This window comes from Callithrix jacchus, chromosome 2, assembly GCF_049354715.1.
Source record: "Callithrix jacchus isolate 240 chromosome 2, calJac240_pri, whole genome shotgun sequence".
Classification (NCBI taxonomy): Eukaryota; Metazoa; Chordata; class Mammalia; order Primates; family Cebidae; genus Callithrix; species Callithrix jacchus.
In genome coordinates this window covers 31,533,026-31,550,328 of record NC_133503.1, presented here as the reverse complement: position 1 = coordinate 31,550,328, position 17,303 = coordinate 31,533,026, and the positions used below count along the sequence as shown (strand labels likewise).

The window sequence follows — 17,303 nt, the reverse complement described above, 5'->3', positions numbered from 1 at the left end:
TTCACCATGTTGGCCAGGCTGGTCTCGAACTCCCAACCTCAGGTGATCTGCCTGCCTGTCTCCCAAAGTGCTGGGATTACAAACACCAGCCACCGCACCTAGCCAGAACACCACTGTTGATGGGAAACTAAGACCAAGACACTTCTGGCAATGGGGGACCACAGTGATCCTTTCTGCCCTTCTTTGCCCTTACCACTCAGTCACTGAAAATAGGTACAGAACAGTGGATTCTGGATTTAACATGCTCAGGTGACATAAAGTATGGCAGAGAAAATGACACTCACCTTTGGACCTGCTACTGTCAGAGAAATAGAGAATAGGATAAATAAAAATGCTATGCTTCTGTTTCCTGAACTCTAACCTTCATTGCAGTCCTGGCAGGAGGCAAAGATCATCAGACTCTCAAATCAAAACACTTATGTGATTTCTTTATGATAGTTCAAAGGGGAGTGAAGAGATCATGGTTCAAATGACACAAGCAGCTCAACTTCAAGATGCAGCCAGGGATGCTAAATCGACTCTAGTAACTGACAGCAGTATTAATTGGTTGGGAGAGGAACCTAGCCTACTCAGAGTAACCTGGTAAGGTGCTGCAGGCACAGGAGGCACTCTTATTTACACTGTAAATATCCTTATTTACCAGACTCTACAGGGGGATGGGAGATGAGCAAAGTGCTAGGATTACAAGCATTAGCCACAGCCCCGCCCCCGGCCTGAAACTTCCTTCATTGGGCTCAGAATGCTAATTTCACATGCAATGAAAAATTAAATTTAGGCCAGGCACAGTGTGGCTCATGCCTGAAATCCCAGCACTTTGGGAGGCTGAGGCAGGAGAATGGGGCTTGAAAGCAGGGTTGAGGGAGGTTCTAAGGGAACAGGCCTCATGAACTCCAGCTCCACTTGCCCACTGTGTAGGGGGTGGGTGGTTTACCCCATTTCCCCCCGAATCCTGCTGCTTGACTCTGGCCATGTCAATATCCACTTCAGTTTCTCCATCTAGGAAACAAGAATGGCAAGACTGACATCATCAAGGCTCTGTAGATTACAAGAGACTCAAAGCAATCCAAACCAACTTAAGGCAAAAAAGGAACATGTTGAGATGAGTAACTGGTAGACCTAGAGTAGTTCCTACTGCATCAGGCATGGGTGTTTGGATGCTAAAGCTCATACACTGTCATAAGGATTCAGGGTGTCTGGTGCATACTTGGCTTTGTTTTGCCTTGGCTTCCGTCTCAGGAAGCCTCTCCTATGCAAACAGCAAACTGACTCCCAACAGCTGCAGACTGAAAGTGGTAGATACTACTCATTTCAAGCCCAGAGGAAAGAGAGCTTCTCATCTCCAATGCTTCTAAGAGATAACCCAGAATTGAGTCTCACTGGTTCTGATTAGCCTGGCTTGGGGCAAATGTCCAGCCCTGGATGAAGCAGCAGGGTCACTAAACTCTAGCAGCCATGGGCTATGAAAAATTTAAAAATAAACAGCGCTAATTGAATAAGCCTGTGTCACATGAGAAACACATAATCGGGGATGAGAGAGAGTTTCCCCAAGGAAATGAGAGAACAGAGCCTAGACCAGCAAAAATAAGACAGTAACTACTCACCATAGGTAGTTTTTTTAAGAAGATATGAAGGCCGGGCAAGGTGGCTCAAGCCTGTAATCCCAACACTTTGGGAGGCTGAGGCGGGTGGATCACGAGGTCAAGAGATCGAGACCATCCTGGTCAATGTGGTGAAACTCCATCTCTACTAAAAATACAAAAAAAAATTTAGCTGGGCATGGTGGCGCATGCCTGTAATCCCAGCTACTCAGGAGGCTGAGGCAGGAGAATTGCCTGAACCCAGGAGGTGGAAGTTGTGGTGAGCCGAGATGGCGCCATTGCACTCCAGTCTGGGTAACAACAGTGAAACTCCGTCTCAAAAAAGAAAATGTGAAATGATACTGACACGATGCAATAAGGCTGGTATATCTGCTTTGTGGATTCCAGTACACCAAACAAATATAAGTGATAGAGATGTTAACAACTGGAAAATTAAAAAAAAAACACTGTTTTTTACTAACATTCTTGAAAGTCTATGAAACTTACTTTTTTTTTCTTCTGAGACAGGATCTCACTCTGTTGCCCAGGCTGGAATACAATGGCATGATCTCAGCTCACTGCAACCTCCACTTCCCCAGCTCAATCAATACTCCCACCTCAGCCTCCAGAGTGGCTGGGACTACAGACATGTACTACCATACCCAGCTAATTTTTTTGTATTTTTTGTAGAGACAGGGTTTTGCCATATTGCTCAGGCTGGTCTCAAACTCCTGGGCTCAAGTGATCCACCACCTCAGCCTCCCAAAGTGCTGGAATTACAAGCATTAGCCACTGTACCTGTCCTGAAACTGTCTTCATTGGACCTAAAATGCTTTTTTCATTTGAAGTTAAAAATTTAGGCCATGCGTGGTGGCTCATACCTAAAATCCCAGTATCTTGAAAGGCCAAGATAGAAAAATTGCATGAACCCAGGAGTTCAAGACCAGCCTGGGCAATATGGTGAGACCCTGTCTTTACAAAACAATTAAAAATTATCTGGGCATGGTGATGCCCACCTGTAGTCCCAGCTATTCGGGAGGATCACATTAGCCCAGGAGTTCAAGGCTACAGTAAGCCATGATCACATCACTGCACTCCAGCCTCTGCCACAGAAACCCTGTGTCAAGAAAAGAAAACAAATTTTTAAATCCAGCCTAAAATATGCCTGTTCTCCTAAATTGGGGGAGGGAGAAAAAAAGGAGAATAGCTGCTAAACTCTACATTGAGTTCTAGAATAAAATATAATTAGCTGAAGAGGGATTCATTCACCTTTGAAGTTATCTTAGTGACCCCTCTCCAGCGACCTTGTTTTGAAAATGATTTCATCTTCCATATCCTTTTGATAGTGGTTGGTAGGATGTAAGAGTAGCGATTAGAGAAGTGGAAGATTGCCTGGTTACAGGTGAGAAGGTGAATTCACAGAGTGAGATGAAAAATCTGACATTCATCGAGCACACACTCTTGATCACACATTTATACACATCCCTTTGTGTAAGACCAAAGCAGAGCTGCCAGCAGGTTCAGTTGTCCCCATTGAAGCAGTGAGAAAGACCTGAATCACAGAGCTAAGGGACGGCAGAGAGGTGATTTGAACCAGATTGGACTAAGCCCAATGCTATGTCCTTTCCCCTACACCACCATAATTTGCACATAACAAGCCCTTGATGAATGCCTGTTGTTGGACTCTTTCCCACATACAGGACATTTGTGCAAGATACTGGAACTCATGGGATTAAGGAAAGCTGACGAGCTAATTAATTGGAAGACTGAAACCAGACCTTGTGTAAGTGTTGGAATGAAGCCAATGCAACTATTGGGAGAAATAATAGGAACGGCTCTCTTTTCCAGAGTGACTGGGGTGTGCCAGAGTTTTTGCATGTTTATCCCCATTCCTCACAAAAATTCTGCAAGGTAGGGGTTGTTATCGCAATAGTATAGGTGAAGAACCTGAATCTTAGAGAAAAGGGGCGTTGCCTGGGGTTCCACAGCTGGCAAACTGCAGAGTTGTGTGGGTCAGCTGAGCGCATGCTGTTAGACTCAGCAGAGAGAGAATGATCTCTATTCTACATTTTCCATGGGTGGAAGAAAGGCTGCCAGACACGCATCTGAAGAATAGAGGAGGTTGTCAGTCTGGGGGGCCCAGATCAGCGATGTGAGTCTCATAGGTAGGCCTCAGCCCATGAGAAGCATCGTCCACATATATCTTTGTGGACAATTAGGACTTTTCAGTTGATAGGAACCACTGCAATGTAACCAATATCCTCTACTTCCTCCTGCACTCGAGAAGCAGCAAATGGATTGGAGTCCTGGGGCTGCGTCACTAGATATGTCACTCTTCAAGCATCTGCAAAAAAAGCAGGGGGGTGGGGGGTGGGGGGTGGGGGGCAGGGACGGGGGAGGGCAGGTGGCTTGATAAAATGTACTTGTGTCCCAGAAAAGTTGCTGGCAATAACTTTTTATAAGGAATAAATTGTTATGGCCAGGCATGGGGGCTCATGTTTGTAATCCCAGCACTTTCGGAGGCGAAGGCAGGTGGATCACCTGAGATCAGGAGTTCAAGACCAGCCCGGCCAACATGGTGAAACCCTGTCTCTACTAAAAATACAAAATTAGCTGGATGTGGTGGCACATGCCTGTAATCCCAACTACTTGGGAAGCTGAGGCAGGAGAATTGCTTGAACCCAGGAGGTGGAGGTTGCAATGAGCCAAGATCATGCCACTTCATGCCAGCCTGCACAGCAAGAGCAAAACTCCACCTCAAAAAAAATAAACAAATATTTATAAGGGATAAATGTATGTAAATGTATTTTGTAAAAGCTCTAAGTGCTATAGAGGTATGAATTAATCCTAGAAACAGTATCTAATCTGTATTCCATTCTCAGGGCTATGTAATGAAACAGAAGGAGTTAATTAAGTTTACAAGTCATGGACAGACTTTATGTTGTCTTCATTTCCTTATCATTGGGAGTATTCCGAGCTCAGAATTTTCCCAATGCAAAAAAAAAGGCTCTGAAGAGCCGGACCTGGGAACCTGGCCAGTTCCCTGATCCAATTTTTGGTAAACACCTCAAGGATGTTAGTTACATGATAAAGACATGGACAGTGTCCTGACTTGACCCTTCTTTGTTTTAAAAAGTATAAAAGATTGTTTAGCAGAAGCCGAACTGAGCTTCGATGGTGATTTGGTTTGGACTTGCGAAAACCCGTGCTGCTTTACTGCCGGTGTTGAAGTTTGTGAGCGTCTCTAGGTATCCTTGTAAATAAACTCTTTTTCTTTCTTTGTAAATAAACTCTTTTTCTCTATATACCTCAGCTGGTGTTTTTCTTCCCACGAATCTGCCTGAAAAGATTAGAAAATCCAAGCTTGGTACTGAGCAGTGCTCACACAAAATTGGCGTAGTCGGCAGGATTCGGGGAGGAGTGCATCATGCCTTTCTTTAAAAAAAATGTTAAAACTGTTGTTAGTGAAATTCCTGGTTGGGAAGATCCTGTGTTTGTTTCTGTTGCTCGTAATTGGGCCTCTGGCACTGGCCTAAGTGAAAATTGGGACGGCTGCCTTAGGACGGCTGATCCTGCACAGGTATGTGAAGTTTTGGACCTGGTGCCAGTAGATAAAGGAAAGGAGTTAGCTACCATTAGTAGACGAGGCTGGATTTTGTTGTCTGCTTATAGGAAACAATACTTAGCTCGCCAAGCCCTTATACAGGAAAAATTGCAGTTAGAAAAAGAATTGGCTGATTTACAAGGCAAATTGTCTATGTTACAATGTCAGAATTTTATCCTTGGTGACCAGGCAAGAATATATCAGGGAGTAGCCGAAAAGGCTGCTGTACGGTGTGCACAGTATAAATATAGAAAACGAAAGGGGAAAGTGAATGCAAAGAAGGTGCATGCTGTCATTGCAACTGCTAAAGCTGATTGGGACCCTGATACTTGGGATGGTGACATTTAGGATGATACTAATGAGGAACCTGATTGGGATGAGCTAGATAAAGAGGCTAGGAAGTATCATCCCCCTCCCTCTACCAAAAAGGAGGCACAAAAATATATTGGCTTATTTGGATACTGGAGACATCATATACCCCATTTGGGAATGCTAGTACAACCACTTTTTAAAGTAACTAGGAAAAAATACCAATTTGAATGGACTCAAGATCAACAGGACGCTTTTGAGAGAACTAAAGAGGCAATCCAGCAAGCCTTAGATTTATGGCCCCTACAGCCAGGACCTGTTGAATTAATGACTAGTGTAGAAAGTGAACATGCTAATTGGAGTCTTTGGCAAAAGCAGAATGGTAAACGAGTTCCATTAGGATTTTGGTCTCGAAAATTGCCCCAGTGTAATAACCCATATACCCAGTTAGAACAACAATTATTAACTGCTTACTGGGCCTTATCTGAAACAGAACATTTAACCACCAATAAAGAAGTAATCTTACGCCCTCAAATTCCAATAATGCATTGGGTACTTTCTAACTCGGTATCACATAAGATTGGACATGCCCAAAAATCCCATGTCATTAAATGGAAATGGTATATACAAAATCGTGCTAAACCAGGCCCCACTGGAGTTTTGCAGCTACATGAAAAGGTTTTTTTTCTTGCCCAACTGATGAAGGTAATCATGATCAACTCGTTAAACATATTGACAGTAAAGTTTGGGCTAATAAAGGATATGACTCTTTAAGTAAAGAACAACAGAAGCACGCATGGTTTACAGATGGCTCTGCTAAGTACATAGGGGGAAAGCGGCACTGGAAAGCTATAGCGTATAATCCCGCTCTGGATTGTACACTAGAAGCTAGTGGAGCAAACGGCAGCAGCCAACTCGCCAAATTACACGCAGTCTGGCTGTGCCTGGAAAAGGAATATGGGGGAGAATGTCATGTGTTCACAGATTCCTGGTCTGTGTAGATGGGATTATTAACTTGGATTGCACAATGGCAGCATGATAATTGGAAGATTCGTGACCATGATTTATGGGGAAAGGACTTATGGCAAAATATATGGATTGTATTGCAAAGTACTAATGTTTCTATTTTCCACGTAGACGCTCACGTGCCTACTGACTCTATTGAATGTATTTACAATAAGAAGACTGACCAATTAACTAAAATTAGCTCTAATACTTACCCTGAAGATCATCCCAAGTGCGAAATGGGTGCATGAACACACTGGACACGCAGGAGCCAAAGCTATGTACAGGTGGGCACAACAGAGAGGCATATACCTGCCATTAGATGTATGAAAAACCATCACAACACAGTGTCCAGTTTGTAACCAAGAACGATTGCAAAATGTCCCCCGTATCGTCACAGGAGAATTAGCTCGAGGAAAACAAGCGGCACAAATTTGGCAAATAGATTACATAGGGCCGCTCCCCATTTCTAAAGGGTGCACTTACATATGCACTATTGTAGATACTTATTCTGGTGTGCTTATTGGATGTCCCTATAAACGGGCCACCCAACAAAATACTCTGAAAACCTTAGATTATATTATTTTATATTATAGAGTGCCATTACAAATACAAAGTGACAACGGATCTCATTTTAAAAGTAAGTTAATTACTGATTACTGTGCTCAATATAATATAGAATGGATTTATCATATACCCTATTACCCACAAGCAGTAGGCCTCATTGAAAGGATGAATGGGTTATTAAAGGAAAAACTACGGAAATTAACCAATCCAATGTAATCAGGATGGAAAACCTTTTTATTACCAGCCTTACAACAACTTAATAATAGACCCCTAACTAGTGGCCAAACCCCGTTGCAACGGATGATATATTCCTCTAATACAGTTGAGATCAGATCCCAAGTAACACATGAGCCTGTAACTATCTCCTGGTGGAGATTCCACCCAGATGCAATACAACCTTGGAATGCTACTAGTTCTGCTGCAGGTTGATTTATTTAACTACTCTGTAACTAAATTAAATAGCAAAACTCAACATGTAATACCCACTGGAATAGGTTTTCAGTTGCCTTCAGGATATTATGGACAAATAGCTGCTCGATCTAGTCTTGCACAAAAAGGAATGACAATCTTAGGGGGAATAATTGATGCAGATTATTACGGTGAAATCAAAGTGCTTCGTTATAACCTTGGTGAAGAAGATATCATCTTGCCTAAAGGCCACCGAATGGCACAACTATTAATAATTCCAGTTTTACAAAACACAGTATGGGAATCACAAAGGTTCCCTCCAAAATCAGCTCATTTAGGATTTGGCAGTACTGATGAAAAGAAACAAATATCAGGTCATGTTTGGGTACAAACATCTCCCCATAAACCATTACAAGCTGGAGAGATAGTAGCACAAGGAAGAAATAACTGTGTATATGTCCTAATTCCCCCTGCTGATACTCCTATATTAGTACCTACTAATCATTTGTTTCATCGTGTATAGATTTGTGTATTTACAGGTATTATTGTTAGCACTCACTTCTGGATTGCTTGGACCATTTCCCCCAGACAAATCTTGTCTCACCAAACTACTTCCAGCAACGGACACATGATTCTACAGTTGGGATGGGTCAACTCCACAAAAGTAAGAAGTCAAGACTCTTACAACTGTTCTGCTAATCAAGTCTGTCACCATACCAATCTTACTATTAGTGGAGATACCAACACTACACTTACCTATTGGATGGGACAGAAACCTGCTCGAGGCATAATTTATAGTGATGATAGTATTACTATTAATGTCACTTCTAAAGTGAATATTTCCTGTTGTCAACAGATTTAACTACTATGCTATGTCCCTATCATGTGCTGCCAATTCCATATCCTTATTATTATTTGCAACCAGAATTTTATGGTACCCACATTGACAATAGAAATATAACATATAAAATCAATGATTGTGCTGTAACTACAAAAGGATTAGTATGTACTGATTTACAACAACAGATGGAGCCATATCTATTGCATTTTTCTGTTAATCATTGTATTTTTACCTTATTACCAGTAAGTGATTACACTGCCCTTTTTGAAGTCCAGCCCCATACATTATATATTGTATCCAATCAATCTGAAGTATTGTCATATATGCAAGTTGATTTTCCATTTGTTGGATGTATTTATAATATCTCTATTTTTCTCTGGCATAATTCTACTATTTATTTAACCCCAATCATTGACTATGAAAATATCACTTTCACCCCAATAAGCCTGCCCCAACCAAAGTTGGAAACCTATTTAAATCTAACTACTATATTATATAAAAATAAAGCTTTAAATCAGACATTACAGAAAAGAGATTGACAATTAAGTGAATATAGACTACAAACCACCATAGTAAGTCATAAACTGCAGGACTATTCCCATGCTATAGCGACAGATAGTAATCATAACTGGTGGGATTGGTTATTCACACACTCATCAGTGACATATAGATTCATCCCACTATTCATGATTGTATTCATTTTAATAGTTATTAGTATATGTAGTTGTTGCTGTTCTTTGTACTTATATCAACGCATTAAGAATTTATATGATGCATTTACTTACAACTATTATGTGTATAATAAGTCTGCCCATGCCTAGGGCCGAATTGTAATGGAACAGAAGGAGTTAATTAAGTTTACAAGTCATGGACAGACTTTATGTTGTCTTCATTTCCTTATCATTGGGAGTATTCCAAGCTCAGAATTTTCCCAATGCAAAAAAAAAAAAGGCTCTGAAGAGCCGGACCTGGGAACCTGGCCAGTTCCCTGATCCAATTTTTGGTAAACACCTCAAGGATGTTAGTTACATGATGAAGACGTGGACAGTGTCCTGACTTGACCCTTCTTTGTTTTAAAAAGTATAAAAGATTGTTTAGCAGAAGCCGAACTGAGCTTCGATGGTGATTTGGTTTGGACTTGCGAAAACCCGTGATGCTTTACTGCCGGTGTTGAAGTTTGTGAGCGTCTCTAGGTATCCTTGTAAATAAACTCTTTTTCTCTATATACCTCAGCTGGTGTTTTTCTTCCCACGAATCTGCCTGAAAAGATTAGAAAATCCAAGCTTGGTACTGAGCAGTGCTCACACAGGCTACCATAACAAAGTACCACAAACTGGCATGAAACAACAGAAAAATATTATCTCACAGTTCAGGAGGGTAAAGGTCCAAAAATGAAGGTGCCAGCTGGGTTGGTTCCCTGTGGAGGCTGAGAGAGTGAAACCGTTCATGCCTCCCTCCTGCCTTCTCTTCCGATGGCTGCTGGCCATGCTTGGCATCCTTGGCTTGTGGATGCATTGCTGTCGTCTCTGCCTATCTTGCCTTCACATGTCCTTTTTTGTCTAAGGATATTTCCACCAGATTCAGGATCCAGCCTAATCTAGCACAGTCTCATCTCATATTCCTTTATCTTAATTACATTTGCAAAGACCTTATTTCCAAATAAGCTCACATTCTAAGATTGTAAGTGGACAGGAGACTGGGAGAGCCACTATGCAACCCACTACAGAACCTAATGTCTTCATTTGAGGAAGCTGAGGCCTTGAAAATTTAAGTGACTTGCCCAAGGTCATACAGTTTTATACAATTTAATGTGCATAGACGATATTTGAGGAGAGTCAAGTGCATGGTATGATTTTCAGAAACCATATACCAGCGGACACACCTTCCTAGATCAAAATAAATAGGACCATCCTACATGAACAAAGTCCAGAGGGAGCCCGCCCAAAATATGTTCAATAACTCCAACCCATATTTCTCCCTCCTTGGGAACAGAAAAGGGTAGGTTTTTAGTACCACAGAAAAATTATCAAAGCCAGAGAAAAAAATCAGAGAGCCAGCAGTGTGTTGCCAGCCATCTCTTTAGCCAAACACGCAGTTTGAGAGAAGCCTCCACCTCCAATTTCCCCCTCCCCCCGCAATTTCCTCCACTTACAGTTCCAAAATCCTGCCATGATATCAGAGAAGCAACAACCTGGTCCACACTTTATGAGGTGCGTCTCTGAAACCTCGCCAGTTCTCATGGCCAGGTGTGTAGCCACTAGGAATTTAAGTGGCAACTTGATCCTTAGCTGTTTCTCCATGATTTTCTGCCTGATTATAAATACTGCTTTGTGAAAATCCAACCACACCACAGTCTCAGTCGAGCTGAATTTTTCTGAAACTTAACTTTCCTTCCTGGTCATAGAGCATCTGTTTCCAGTCAAGAGCCAGGGTGAGCCCGGATTCCACGTGGTCTGCCGCAGAAGGCCCAGCCATGGTACTTAAAACCTCATGGGCCTCAGATAATTGGCCTCCAAACCAAATTCAGCTGCTGGGGCCTGATCAGAAACTGCTGGGTTTCTTTTCCCTAAGCCGATTTAATTCCCACCCCGAAGCCCTCTGACCTTGTTTCCTTTCTTTCAATGGCCTAATTCCTGGAAAATGGAGTCTGGAAATAACCCAGGGACTACTTGGGTGGGCTCCAAAGGTTCAGGGAGAAGAGATAGAACTGAAGGGTACAAAAGGGATGGAGAGAGAAGCCAGGCACAGAGGCCACATCTTGTGACTCCATTTATAGGAAATGTACCAAGTAGGTAAATCCGTAGAAACAGCAAGCAGATCGGTGGCTGCTAAGGGGTGGGAGAGACGGAATGGGGAGCAACTACTTACGGTACAGAGTCTCCTTTGAGGGTGATGAAAATGTTTTGGAGCTAGAGGTAATGATTGCACGACATTGGGAATGTACTGACACTGAATGGTATCCTTTAAAATGGTTAATTTTTTGGTATGTGAACTTCATCTCAAAAAAAAAAAGAGGGAAGGAAAAAAGAGGGGGTGGATCAGAATGAGGAAGGAAGCCCTGCAGCTCAAGAGCAAGAGCTACAGAGATGTTCTAGAAAAGAACACAGCTGATACTAAATTAACTCCTTGCTTTCCAACCCAATGCCTCAGGCTGAATGCCTGCAGTTTCCCTGGGAGCTTTGGCTGAGGAATTGTGCCCAGGGCCAGCTGGTTGGCCCCCTGTAGCTAAGAAAGTTCTGCCTCTTCAAAGCATCTGCATCTGGGCTGTTTTCTCTGACAACATTTTTAAAGGGAGGGCCCCTTCCTATTTCAAAAGTAGAAAATGAGCTCAAGTGTCATGAAGTACAGTGGGGAAATATATTTATTTGTTTGTTTGTTTGAGATGGAGTCTTGCTCTGTGGCCAGGCTGGAGTACAGTGGCACAATCTCGACTCACTATAACTCTGCCTCCCGGATTCAAGCAATTCTCCTGCCTCAGCCTCCCCAGTAACTGGGACTATAGGCATGTGCCACCATGCCCGGCTAGTTCTTTCTATTTTTAGTAGAGACAGGGTTTCACCATGTTGGCCAGGATGGTCTCAATCTCCTGAACTCATGATTCAGCCGCCTCAGCCTCCCAAAGTGCTGGGATTACAGGTGTGAGTCACAGGACCTGGCCTATTTTTTTTTAAATAGAGGATTCTCAGCCTTCTTTTTCAGAAATACTAAAAATATACATTGCCTTTTCTAAATTAAATTTAATTCCTATTTTGAACCCCCATCCTGCTTCATAGCAAAAACTTAATTATCTTATTCAGTTCAGTGTCTGGCATTTCCCTTCTCCAGGATACCCCCTGAATTCCAGGTGCCTCACATGCTGTGAAGATGTTTGCTCCTTGCCGTCTTCATGTATTCATGCCAGCTGCCGTGATGGCCTGGACGTCTAGATTACATTTGCTTTGTCTCTGCAGCAAGTCTTCTCCAGGTCTGCAGAGTCTCTATGCCACTTCTCTGTTCCCCATGGAGGTCTGGGGACACCTGAGGGCCCCTATGCCATGTTGGCACCACAAGAAATGAGGTGGAGGCTGAGCACAGTGGCTCACGCCTGTAATCCCAGCACTTTGGGAGGCCAAGACAGGTGGATCTTGTGAGGTAAGGAGTTCAAGACCAGCCTGGCTAACATGGTGAAACACTGTCTCTATTAAACATAAAAAAATTAGCTGGACTCAGTGGTGGGTGCCTGTAATTCCAGCTACTCAGGAGGCTTAAGCAGGAGAATTACTTGAACCTGGGAGGCAGAGATTGCAGTGAGCCGAGATCATGCCACTGCACTCCAGCCTGGGTGACAAGAGCAAAACTTTGGGGAAGGGGGATTTTTCTTAGACACACAGAAAAATCATTCTACTGCTCCCATGTTACCCAGAGTATTGGAAACTCTTCAAGGCTGACTCAGACCCAGGATGGAGGAGCTATTTCACCCCTACTTCTTTTGTGCCGTCTTGTGGCACAGGAAGAGATCCGTGTATGTGCTCCTTTCCCAGGTTCTACCTGCAAAGTGGGCACAGGTCTTCTCCTCTCTCCAATTCCCCAAACCTGTATACAGTCTCTGAAGTGGGATAAAAATACACATTTGACTCAAAAGCTCAGGTACTTCCTCCTATACAGCATTACCTTGTTGGAAAGAGAGAAAGTGAGTGTGTGTGTGTGTGTGTGTGTGTGTGTCCTGCTCTGTCACCCAGGCTGGAATGCAGCCTCGCCCTCTCTTGGGCTCAAGTGATCCTCCTGTCTCAGCCTCCTGCATAGCTAGGACTATAGGAATGCACCAGCACGCTCGGCTACCTTGTTGGATTTCATTGGCATCTTAGAAAGATGTAAATGTTTTTATAGCAGTTGAGGTAAGGAGATTTCAGATAGAAAAACAAGTAGTCCTACATAGTGGAGCCTCAAGAGCATTGTTAATAGGGTGCAAAAACACACTGTCAAGAAGTTTGTCTTGACAGTGTACCCCTGCCTGCTCTGTGCTCACTACCACACATTTCACAAAAGCTCCAGGGTCTGGATAGAAAAGCCCCTGGGAAGAAATTAACTTGGAAAGTCAAAAAGACACAGGTGTTTATACAGAAATGAATAGCTGAACAATTCCAGGCAATGAGCAAACCTTGAAAACATGCTGGCCGGGCACGGTGGCTCACACCTGTAATCCCAGCACTTTCGGAGGCGGTGGCTGGTGGATCACTTGAGGTCAGGAGTTCAAGACCAGCTTGGCCAACATAGTGAAACCCCATCTCAATTAAAAAAGAAAAAGAAAAAGAGAAAACATGCTAAGTGAAGGAAACCAAACACAAAAGCCATATATCCATTTATATGAAATGTCCACAGTAGGTAGATCCATTGAGACACAAAGCAGACTGGTGGTTGCCAGGGACTAGGAGGAAGTAGAAAGCGGGGGGGTGACTATTTAATGAGTTTGGCATTTCTTTTTGGGATGATGAAATTGTTCTGGAATTAGTTGTGATAGTTGTACATTGTGAATGTCCTGGAAGTTACTGAATTACACACTTCATAATTGTAAAAATAGTGAATTATTATGTGAATTTTACCCCCTTTAAAAAAAAATTCTAGGCCAGGTGCAGGGGGTCAATGCCTGTAATCTCAACACATTAGAAGGCCAAGGAAGGCAGATCACTTGAGTCCAGGAGTTGGAGACTGATCTGGGCAACATGGGGAAACCTCATCTCTATAAAAAAAAAAAAAATGCAAAATTTAGCCAGGCATGGTAGCATATGCCTGTGGTCCCAGCCACTGGGGAGGCTGAGGTGGGAGGATCACCTGAGCCCAGGGAGGTCAAGTCTGCAGTAGATGTGATCTCACCACTGTACTCTAGCCTGGGCAACAGAGTGAGATCCTGTCTCAGAAAAAAAAAATCAAGATATACTTGGGTTTAGTCATTAAGACCATTTTGTGTCTGCTTAGAGGTCTCAGGGAGGGAATCTGCCTTGGAGCAGGGTTTGGGGGTATGCTATTATCTCCTAGCTTCTGTCTTTGGATATGCAGTTCAGGACAGTTTAACTCCATCATCTCGCCACTTTAAAAAATTTTTTTTTTTTTTTTTTTTGAGACAGATTTTTGTTCTTGTTACCCAGGCTGGAGTGCAATGGCGCAATCTCGGCTCACCGCAACCTCCGCCTCCTGGGTTCAGGCAATTCTCCTGCCTCAGCCTCCTAAGTAGCTGGGATTACAGGCACACGCCATCATGCCCAGCTAATTTTTTGTATTTTTAGTAGAGACGGGGTTTCACCACATTGACCAGGATGGTCTCAATCTCTTGACCTCGTGATCCACCCGCCTCAGTCTCCCAAAGTGCTGGGATTGCAGGTTTGAGCCACCACGCCCAGTCTTAACCACAACAGAAGAAAATTCTGAGATTTGGAATTTTGCTTACTTCTAAACAACTGAATGTCTAGAGTTGGAGGCGAAGACTTCTAGTCCCAGTAGAAGGTACCAATCTCCTGTCTGGAAAAATCCTTTAGCCCTGTGTCCCTCTCCTTCTAGCCCCTTGTGAAAGAACATATTGTTCTCTAGTTATAGTAGTGACCACCATAGGTTAAACCCTTACTATTTGCCAAGTCTGGTACTAAGCATTTCACTTAATCCTCACCAAAAGAAAAACAAAATAGAAAAAGAAAATGGTATTAACGTTCCTATTTGGCAAATGGTAATACAAAGCTCAATCAGTTAAGCATCATTCTAAGGTTACACAGCTGGTAAGTGGCAGGACTGGAATTCAAACCCAAGACTGCCTCGAAAGCCCCTGTCCTTAACCATTATATCATTCTGCCTCTTTCCTATTAACCCTGGTGAGGTTCACTCAGGGCTCTTATCATTGCTTCCTTGGCTTCTTAGCACTCTCATATTCAGTGGAGTTGAGACTCTAGGGTGAAAATTGAGGGAGAGGTCCAGGATTTGGTAATATCAGAATAGCTTACCAAGTAGCCCTCCCACATATAACAATTATCTAATCTGGACAAAATAGTTTAACAAAGAATTGCCTTAAAGCACTGGACAACAACCAAAAGAAGGCAGAAAAAAAGGGGATCCAACCCTTTAATGAAAGGCATTATATTGAGTGAGAGCTGCATTTTCTGGCTCTTCCCCGAAGGTGTATCCCCATCTATACCTTGCATGGGGAATAGAGTGGCTGCAAATTTAGGGAGAAAAATCTTACTTCTAAGTGACAGAACCACAGAAGGGTGCCCCAAAATCTGTGAACCAATTCTCTTCAAATCCTTGTCTGACTGCTACACGGTTCATACGCAGAGTAAGACTCTAAGTTTCCCAGAGGCAAGAAACTGCAGCAAGATGAAAAAGTCAAGCCCTGCCAAGACAGAGAAGCTTTGTAGACATTGTGTCCTTTTTGTTGAAACACTTTCAGGGACACACTTTAGGAATAAGGACCACATCCTAGAACCTAGGTCTATACCCTAGGAATAAGGACAAAACTGAAAGAGATCCACTCTAATAAAGACTAAAACTAAGCTTCCGCAGGACTAAGGTTGTCTGTCAATGATTTAACCATCTGCTAGGGCAAAACTTAATGCCTTACATATAAAGACAGAAAAATCCAGAAACTCTAGAGTGTGTTACATAGAATAAACACATAGTAAAAGCCAGACACAATGGTACATGTCTATAATCCCAGCTACTGGAGAAGCTAAGGAAGGAGGATTGTTTGAGCCCAGGAGTTCAAGACCAGCCTGGATAATACAATGAGACCTTGGCTCAACTTTTTTTTAACTTCTTGGCATATGGTTTGGATATTTGTCCCCACCCAAATCACATGTTGAAATGTAATCCAAGTTGGAGCCTGGTGGAAGGTGTTTGGGTCATGGGGGTGGATCCCTCATGGGTTTGTGCTATCTTCACTACAGTGAATTTTTGAGAGATCTTGTTGCTTAAGAGTATGTGGCACCTCCCCCACTCTCTCTCTTGCTCTCACTCTTTCAGTATAAGACACCTATTCCCCCTGTGCTTTCTGCCACATTGTAAACTTCCTGAACCCCACCCTGCCAGAAGCCAAGCAGATGCTGGCACCATGCTTATACAGCCTGCAGAACCATGAACCAATTAAACCTCTTTTCTTTATAAAATACTCAGATTTTTTTGTAGAAATGCAAGAATGGACTAATCAAGCATACAAACAGCTAGGAAAATCTGACAATCAAGAGAACAGTCAATAGAAGCAGACCCAAAGATGAGTCAGATATTGGAATTAGCAGACAAAGACCTTGAAAAAAATTAGAAAATACTTGAAAAATACAGCATACAAACAGCCAGGAAAATAGGATAATACAATCATGTGTCACATAACAACAGAGAAACCTTATGAGAAATGTATCATTAAGCAATTTTATGTGTGAATATCATAGAGCATACTTACACAAACCTATACAGTATAGCCTACCACATACCTAGGCTACATGGTATAACCTATAACTCTTAAGATTACAAACCTATACAGCATGTTATTGTACTGAATGCTGTAGGCAATTATAACACAATGACAAATATTTGTATAGCAAGAAATGTCTAAACATAGAAAAGTTACAGTAAAAATATGATATACAAGATTTTTTAAAAATGATACACCTGTATAAGGCTTACCATGAATGGAGCATGCAGGACTGGAAGTTGCTCTAGGTAAATCAGTGAGTGAGTCATAAGTGAATGTGAAGGCCTAGGACATTACTATACACTGCTGTAGATTTTATCAACACTATACTCTTAGGCTGTACTAAATTTATTTTAAAATATTTTTTCTTCAGTAATAAATTAACCTTAGCTTACTATAAATTGTTTCCTTTATAAACCTTTTAACTTTTAAACTCTTGTGACAAAATAATGTGTTTGTGCTTAAAATAAGTTATGTAATAATTATTTTGCGATTAAAGTTATTTCATAAGTAAAATTATACAAATACAAAATATTTATTTTTAATAATTTAATAAAATTAATA

General features: G+C 42.2%; 2 long non-coding RNA genes and 1 pseudogene across 11 annotated transcripts in view; 2 read left to right on the top strand and 1 right to left on the bottom strand.

Moving 5' to 3' along the window:
* LOC103789054 (uncharacterized) overlaps nt 1–17,303 on the bottom strand; it is a 94,509-nt gene that overhangs the window by 12,213 nt on the left and 64,993 nt on the right. For all 10 annotated transcript variants that reach the window (XR_013530809.1, XR_013530812.1, XR_013530813.1 and 7 more), the window contains 2 exons: nt 6,711–6,772; nt 1,602–2,969 (listed from right to left, as the gene is read on the bottom strand). This is a non-coding gene — a long non-coding RNA (uncharacterized LOC103789054). The remainder of the gene's footprint in view (nt 1–1,601; nt 2,970–6,710; nt 6,773–17,303) is intronic.
* LOC108589557 (uncharacterized) lies at nt 4,744–9,534 on the top strand. Its single transcript, XR_008479813.2, has 3 exons — nt 4,744–4,825; nt 6,628–6,782; nt 7,994–9,534. It is a non-coding gene; the product is annotated as an uncharacterized LOC108589557 (long non-coding RNA).
* Nucleotides 11,161–17,303, top strand: part of LOC100385041 (aminomethyltransferase, mitochondrial pseudogene) — a 35,710-nt pseudogene continuing 29,567 nt past the window's right edge.